This window comes from Podarcis raffonei, chromosome 4, assembly GCF_027172205.1.
Source record: "Podarcis raffonei isolate rPodRaf1 chromosome 4, rPodRaf1.pri, whole genome shotgun sequence".
NCBI lineage: Eukaryota > Metazoa > Chordata > Lepidosauria > Squamata > Lacertidae > Podarcis > Podarcis raffonei.
This window is the reverse complement of record NC_070605.1, coordinates 81,465,292-81,474,541: the sequence shown is the minus strand read 5'-3', so window position 1 is coordinate 81,474,541 and position 9,250 is coordinate 81,465,292.

The window sequence follows — 9,250 nt, the reverse complement described above, 5'->3', positions numbered from 1 at the left end:
GAACAAAGCATGGCAAAGGAACGTGCCCTTAATGTTGCATGGCTCCTTCTGCCTGCCCATCCCACTCGCTGTGTCTGTCCATAAGTTCTGCTACAGTGAGCCTTGTCGTGGAGGGGCCATTCACAGGGGAAGCAGACTACCCAACACAGCAGAGATGTAGGTAGGAAGACATGCCCTCCAACATTTCTCCAATGAAAATAGGGACACTCAAGAAGAAGAAGAAGAAGAAGAATTCTATTATTTATACCGCACCCATGTGACTGGGTTGCCCCAGCCACTTTGGGCTGCTTCCAACATGTAAAAAAATATATAATAAAAGATAAACATTAAAGAATCTTCCCTATACAGGCTGCCTTCAGATGTCTTCTAATGGTTGTATAATTACTTGGCTTGGGGAGGTCTCACAACTCCATACCCTCCAACATTTCTCTGATGAAAATAGGGGCATCCTATGAAAAAGCAGGGCATTCCAGGATGAAATCAGAAACCAGGACAGCTTCTGTAAATCTAGGACTGTCCCTGGAAAATAGGGACACTTACTTGGAGGGTCTGGGAACTGCTTCACAGCTTTGGGAGCAAGCAGGGCAAAACATGCAGCCCCTTTTTACTATACTTTCCCTCAAGTACAGTACAGTATATCCCGAAGAGGGCTTTTTGTGACAAACCAACCAACCAACCAAGGCCCATTTGCACACCAGAATTGTGTGTGTGTGGAGAGAGAGAGAGAGAGAGAGAGAGAGAGAGAGAGAGAGAGAGAGAATCTATTGTGGTGAGAAAGAACCCTGTGTTAAAAAATATGCCAAAGTTTTTAAAAATATTACCTAATGCCCATTTGGGATATACCTCACCTTTGATGTGCTGCACATCCGAATGCCCTCCAACTGTGTCAATTATTATATATATATATATATATATATATATATATATATATATATACACACACACACACACACACACACGCACACACACGCACACACGCACACACACACTTGGAAGAAATGGAAAGTTTTCCAGGCTGACAGACACCTGCCAGCATACCTGTTATTTCCCTGCTGAGGTTGGTTGGCTCAGTTCCACTCAGTTTTGAGGATTGGGGGGGGGGGGGAATGAGAGGGATAGAAAGTAACATCCTGACATACATTTGTTCAGTATGATCTGGCATTTCTAAAACGAAGAATCCATTTCTGTGAGAAAGGTTAAAAGCTGTTCCTTCACTTGATAAATTAATTTCCTTGGCAAAATAAAAGATTTTGCGTGTGGTTTTTTTTTTTTAAAGAAAAAGAAAAAACTGAACACCACAAAACCCTCTTATAATCCTGCACATTTTCATGGGTAAATCAGAGACATTTGATTGCCCATCTTCTTCTGGTTGTTGCCATTTGATTGCCTTATGATTGTTCATTTCTTCCCTCTGATTGCTCTAAAAGTATAAGGGGGGGCAAACATTTGCGAGCATTTAAATAATTTTGGAATCTACATGGTCATTTTCAATGGTGATTGCACTCAATCCTGAAAACTTAGATGGAAGAACTTAAATCAGAGGTGAGAGGATTTATGGCCTTGCAGATGTTGTTGAAATAAAATTCCCATGATCCTTGTCCATTGGCCATGATACCTGATGCTAATGGGAGATGTAGGAACATCTGGAACAAGTTCCTCATCCCTGATTTAAGCCAAATGTCTATCCAAACAGGAAGACCTGGCATCCTGGGTAAAGTCCCCACCCCTCACTCCATATTGGGGGAGGTTTAAACCTTCCTGTCCTGCACATCGTGGTTGGCTCCCAGCATACACATGCATTAATTTTTTTAGAAACCTGATATCTCTTGAAGCATCAATTCAAAAGAATTATGGAGTTAGTAATCAGGCTCATACTCTGGAACAAACCTCAGAAGGAATGTGTCATCTTTGTCATTAGATCAAGTACCACTTATTCCAGTGCACTCAAGTAAGAACACATTGAACCTATCAAGGCTCTTTGTATTAAGATTGTTGTCACCCACCCCCCACCCCCACAAATTTCCAATAGGTGGGACACTTTTAAAAATAAATAAATTTAAGGCACACCTCCCTCTTATACCAGAAATTGGGTTCTTTTTAGTGTGTGTAATGGTAACAATTACCCCCCCCCACACACACACACTCCATCACACACACGCTTCCCCTTATGTGGCTGCATGAATCAATGTTTGTGATTGCCACGAATGACAGAAGAGGCCGTTTCTTCACAGTGGTTGCCAATTCTACTGTACTTTTACATTGGGTATGACTGGATGATCCCAGTTTCTGAGCGTTGAGAGATCTCAGTGCCTTAGGCTGGGTTTCCTTGGAAGGGAGCTCATTTGAGATAGTGGTGTCTTTATGTATTGCTTAGTTCATTGATTGCATTTATATCCCTCGTGTTTCCTACTTCTAGTAGCTCCTAGCTTGTCCCCTCCTTGGACTTCTAATACCTCCTAACCTGTCCCCACCACCAGGATCTGGGATCTAAGTCGTGCCTTCTGTGCCCTCCCTGTGGGGGGCTCCTGAGCCAGTGATTCCTGCCACTCTTCCTCACCCAGCCAGTCCTTGACAACCTGTCTCTCTTCAGTCCTAGCCCAGCAACCTTTAACAATTCCACCAGGAATGATGATGCTGTGGCAAGGATTAAATTACGCTCAGACATAGTGCGATGTGGGTGCTTGCAAACGATGTGATCCAAAACTGACCTGCACTGATTCATAGCAGAGGGAAGATTCATGCCAGTGACTTTTTGAGTCACATCTTGGTCACTTAGCAACTAGGATACATCAGTTCTCGTAGTTATTATTACTTTATTAACATTGATTATTGTTTGTGATTATGCCAGACTTAATCATAGTCTTAAAATACAAAAGGGGCTGTTATTTTCTGCCAAATAGGGTGTATATACTAGAAATATGTAAACACCAGAAAATTCGAAGCCACCAGTTTGGACCACTGCTGTGAAATCCCATGGAACTGAATATATGCAAGAGAGGAGCCATTAAAACAAAAGATGGGAGCTAAATTGAAACTGTTTTTACTACCTTTCCTCATGTTTGCTTTCATTTCTGTGTGTCTCATTCACATAATGAGTGTATTGACACTTATTATGCAAATGAGATGATCTTGCCAGAATGGTGTCTGTTCCTCCATGAGTCATTTCAACTAGGTTATATATTCATCAACAGAATGACTGGCTATAATAATAGGAACAGAAAACTTCCCAGGAAATGCTGGCAGCAGGTGGGTGGCTGCATCTTACACTGGCTGACCAGGACACTGTCTAGAAAGCAGTGTTTCACTGCCAGTGTCCAGAAGTCCAAAAATGTCTGCAAGTCCAGCAGGACTTTGAAGGCTCCACCACTGACTCAGCTACATGACCCATGATTAAACCCTTTTAAAATGTATAATAATCATGTGCTATGTTAATGATGATGATGATGATGATGATGATGATTCAAGTTGTCTGAAGACTTCAGGATTCAAACTCACAACCACAAAACTGCCAATAGTGCCAAAGCGCTGCTACTGTCTTGCTGACCTTACATTTTGCAGTTTTTATCTCCCTTAGGGCCCAATCTGCACTATACAGTTAAAGCAGTATCTTACCACTTTTAGCAGCCAGGGGTTCCCCCAAAGAATCCCAGGGATGGCAGTTTTTGTAAGGGTGCTGCGAGTTGTTAGGAAACCCCTGCTCCCTGACAGAGCTAAAATTTCCAGAATTCCCTCTTGAGTTCACTGCCAAACCACTCAGAATTGTAGCTCTGTGAAGAGAATAGGGGTCTCTGGAGAACTCAGCACCTCTAAAAAAAGTACAGTTCCCATGATTCTTTGGACAAACCCATGACTGTATAATGTGGCATGATACCGTTTTAAATAGATAGTGTAGATGGGGCCTAGATAAAAACAAAAGCAGAGACTTAACTGTTTTCAGAAAGTATTTTTATTTGTTTTGGAAACAAAAACTGATGATAACTGCTAATTTCTCTTTACTAAGGGAAATTATCAAAGTTGGGGGGGGGGAGGATGGACTCTCAGTTCTGGATATATTCCAAATGAGATTCAAGCAACATTTCGCAGGCTAATCCTCTTAAAATAAATAGATAAATAAACAAATTACTGGAGCAACTCCAAGAGGGACAATTAGTAACTAAAGGGTAATTCAGGACGGTGATGCAACCTGGCAAAAAAAGACAAAATGGAGTGGGGGGGAATAGTGGCAAATTATTAATAGAAATGTTAAGGTGGTTAATAGTGTGTAAGTAGATTGGAGTTAATAGATGCATAGCAATGGATACATCCAACAGCTCAAGACTTCTCATTCTATTTAGAAATATATAAATCATTTCTGCAATATGATTACATTTTCATGTCCAAAAATTTCATAGATAATTTGATATATTTATCCCTCAGGGTGCGAGTGTGATCTGATCATGCCCCTGTGATTTGCAAATTTGAACTGAGATTAGATAACCGACAGCTTTATAGTTTGGAATGGGCAGAGCAATCCTATGGCTTAGTTACACCAGGAACAGAGATTCGCTGCCACAGTGCTGGCAGAAGAGTTGCTGTATCTTGTGGGCTCAGCTCAAGAGGGACAAGAAAAAATACAGAACCAGAAAATCCTCAAACAGCAGAGATGACCCAACATCTGTGGAAAACCCTCCATAACCCACCACCAGCTGCCAATGATGATGCCCACAGGCCACCCCTATGCAGAAGAGCCCATGAATGTCCAGCGAGTGGGACACTCTCTTGCACCTATCCTAACACACACCGTGATTCCACAGCATCCAAGTTGGTCAGTCCCAGCAGCATAAACAACAACACCCCCTGCAAGTCCCCAGGGATTTGAATTCCCTGGTGCTCTTCACTGCCAGTCAGTGTAAGCAATGCTGCGGATCCTAGCAGCAAGGCTTTGCTCCTTTGCAGCCATGTCTTTCACACATGACATCAGGTACTGGGAAGGGAAGCATGGTGTGGACAAAATGGCCTCAAGGACCGAAACAGGACTCCTGCAAATGCCTCATTTCACCCAAGGGCTGGAGTTCCCCCACTGTTACCCCAAAGCATACTATGTTCCCGTTGGAAGAACTGGACGCGGAGGATTTGGTTAATTTCCTTCATGAGCACAGTTCACCTCATAATCTGAGGTAAGTCAACCAGTGCAAGGTCAGCCAAGCCAGTTGCTATGGCAATGGTCCAGTGCCATCTCTATATGTGATTTAAGGCATGCCAGATCGTTGGGTCTGGGGCCTTGTGAAGTGTGTCAGGGTCAGTCTTGAGAAGCGACAGAGTCTGTATTACATTTTGAATTGCTGGAGCAACAGAGATACTTTATACTTGTACATATCTGTATCTGTATATGCAAAGCCTACAAACTGTATGCATATACCAGTGTCTGGAACTGTATTACTGAAGCCTACTCTTCTGCAGCAGTAAATTATTTTGGACCTTAAGCTACCTCTCTGTGGTGACTAGAACTGGGGGCAACTTCTGCTACGTGATTATCTCGCCTCAGATTCCCAACAAGATATTTTTTTGAATTTTACCTTCAAGTTCACAATATTAGAAGCACCATTTTTTTATTTTTTTCTTAGTAATTCATTGGTGATTACTTATCTCACATCCATTGTCTGGGCCAGGATCCAAAATACTATTTGTACTTCCTCTGAAAGCTCCTGGAAGGAAATTGGGGTGGGGAGGGAGAGAAACCCTAGAGTTTTCAGACATGGATATTTTCAGAGCCAGCTCTGCCTAATTTGTAATATCCCCCCCTCCCTGCTGCCTTCGCAGTACAGGAACACAAGCAAAAGACTTTTATTATTTCATATTGTAGCCTTAATAAATGGAAATTTCACTGGGAAAATGGAAGAACTGACTGGGGTCCACCAATGTTAATGCCCCCACCTTGTTTCTTTTGACATCTTTCAGCAGCTCCAGCTTTGAATGTACTGTTGTAGCCTTGACTGTAACAAGCTTATCCTTATGCATGCAGGTTATCTCATTTTTCCTCTCTTTTCTTTGGGAACAGTCATCGTGTAGCTGATGACTCCACATCAGTATTGTCCATTTTAAATCACACAAATAGTTTTTAGATAGTCAAAGCAAACAGTATACCTCCCTTGCCTTGAGCTACAATAATCTGCTCTGGAGAGCTAGAGAAAAATGTTAACATGAACTCCCCATTTCGCCCACTGCACCCCGCTGCTACCTGCCCTCCTACTGTGTTCTTTTATAAGGCCTCGCTGATTTGAATGTATTGTAAAACGTAAAAGGTTATTACATTTAAAGAAAACCATTTCCCTGCTTCTTAACACTGAACCAGAAAACTGAATAAAATATTTTAGCATTTCCCACCACCGCGGCCAAGGAGTGTGTTTGATCTTTGCTTTTCAGCCAAAACTTTTTTGCTTTTCAGTTCCCAAAACAGCTCCCCACCACAAATAACACTCGTGGTTTATCCTAAATGTTACTGGTTGCAAATATGACTCTTCTTTCCCTCTCAACCTTTCTGCCATTACTCCCTGTTCCTCCCTGACCTGTTAAGCTGCTTTTAATAGGAATGAGGCATAATAGATAAAAAGACCATTTGATTTCTGCGTTTGTCTGAGATTCACGACCTGCTGTTATTCTACGGAGTTCACTGCAGGGGGCTGACAATACTAGATGCTGCATTTAAAGTGGTTTCTCAGGCAAGCACTGTTCCTTTTTCACTGTTAATTCCCCCCCTTTTTTAAAAAAGGTCTAACTAGAGTGAATAGGCCCACAAGGGAGTCAAAATGTGAAGTGCCTACAATTACGTATCTTGCAGGATAATGGGCTTTCGCAAAGCAGGGACCAATTTTTTTAAAAAATACTTTTCTTGGGAGAACTTCCCACCAATAGCTTAGTTATCATTGTCCTCAAGTCACCATATATTGTAATCTGTTTATTACATCACGAAGGCTTGCTTGAGAAAAATAATGTTTTCATAATTGTCATTCATTGAGAAGGCAGTATCTAGCATTTGTAGTCTGTCCCTCTCTGTGCTGCTGGGCTGCTTATTTTGGAAACACTCTCTTCAAAGGCAGCAATTGTGAAAATGTTTATTCAGTGCTAATACGTCAGCGCTGTGTTCATCTGTAGCTGTTGGGGGGGGAAGGGCTTTGGAAATAAGGTTGTGTGCAGGCTTCTATGAGATACATGTATGTTAAAGGTAAAGGTAAAGGGACCCCTGACCATTAGGTCCAGTCGTGGCCGACTCTGGGGTTGCAGCGCTCATCTTGCTTTATTGGCCAAGGGAGCCGGCGTACAGCTTCCGGGTCATGTGGCCAGCATGACTAAGCCGCTTCTGGAGAACCAGAGCAGCACACAGAAATGGCGTTTACCTTCGCACCGGAGCAGTACCTATTTATCTACTTGCACTTTGACGTGCTTTTGAACTGCTAGGTTGGCAGGAGCAGGGACCGAGCAGCGGGAGCTCACCCTGTTGCGGGGATTCGAACCATCGACCTTCTGATCAGCAAGTCCTAGGCTCTGTGGTTTAACCCACAGCGCCACCCGCATCCCTACATGTATGTTATGAGGCATAGTATTTTGAAGTTAACAGGCTATGTTGGGGTTTTTTATGATTGCACTAGATACTGCGGCACCTGCTCCTTTAGAGCACAACTCACATGTTGCACAAACTTTCTTCCTCAAAATCTCAAAGCCATACCCACCCCTCCCGCCTCCCCACATATTTTGCACTTCCTGGAGCTTACGGAGGCATTTTTGTGGATCTCCTGTTCTCTGCACCACTCAGCCAATCCTAATCCAAAAGTATAGCTATCACAAAGAGATCCCTCCCGTGTGTTTCTAAGCAGAAAAAGATCATGTGAGTGATCCGACTAATGGAAAGTCAGCCCTATGCAGAAGGCTCTGATGCCATCTGTTGTTATGAGACCCGTCCAACACAGCCAGCTTAGCAGATATAGGAAACTACTTCAAAAACAGCCCCATGTGGTAGCATTAGACTATAGCAGAACCATATATTGGTTCTGAGCTGTTTCCCTAGACTCCTCGTAGATAACCAGAGAAGCAACAGGAAATCTGGAGCCAGCAGGCTAAGTGAAATCTGAATGATGTTGAACAGTCTTTCCCAACCTGGTGCTCCCCAGTCAGCACAACCCTAAACATCTAGAGTCACCAGGTTGGGAAAGGCTGGTGTACAAGACAACTTGTTGTTTAGTCGTTTAGTCGTGTCCGACTCTTCGTGACCCCATGGACCAGAGCATGCTAGGCACTCCTGTCTTCCACTGCCTCCCGCAATTTGGTCAGACTTATGTTTGTAGCTTCGAGAACACTGTCCAACCATCTCGTCCTCTGTCGTCCCCTTCTCCTTGTGCCCTCCATCTTTCCCAACATCAGGGTCTTTTCCAGGGAGTCTTCTCTTCTCATGAGGTGGCCGAAGTATTGGAGCCTCAGGGCTGATTTCCTTCAGAATGGATGGGTTTGGTCTTCTTGCAGTCCATGGGGCTCTGTCTAGCCTGCTGCAATTATTTCCATTGTACTGATAAGGGATTGAGATGGAGGACTAGTAACTTGTCCAAAGCAAGTCTATGGATTTAAATCTGGGTTTTGAATCTAGGTGTTTTAGACTGAATAAAAGTTATCCACTAAATATTGTGGCTGGAGTGGAGTGAATGTGTTTGTGTAAATGCCGAAGCCCACCATTTAAAGGAAACTTGAGACGTTACAAAAACTGAGTGTATACAAAAAAATGGAATTTGTCCACTAATGGAAGAAAAGGACGGTGAGAATTTCCTTACACAACTCGGTGTAACTGACATCTTCAAGTCTACTTTCTTTTGAAATTGGGTAACTGCTGAGTCAAGCCCAGCATCCAACATGTTGATTACAGCTTTGTACAGCCACTTTGACCTGCAGGAGGTGAATCGTTCTGCCATTTATCCTATCCATTAATCAATTCTGGCATCCTCCAAGAAGAAGCATAATTAATCATACCTCCCTGGGCCCTCTGTTTTCACAAACAGCATTGATCTACTGCTCCTGGGTTCAATGGAGTTGGGAAAATGATACCTGTGATTCAAGATTTGTTTTCTTTCTCGACAAGACATCACATTCATGAAGTCTCTCTTTCATTATGCCTGTAATTATACTACCCATTTGTTTAAGATGATGGTTCTGTTTAATGATAATGATCCTCATAATTACCACTCCCTCTATTAGTGAAGTGGGTACTCAGTGTCAGGGAAGCCAAAGG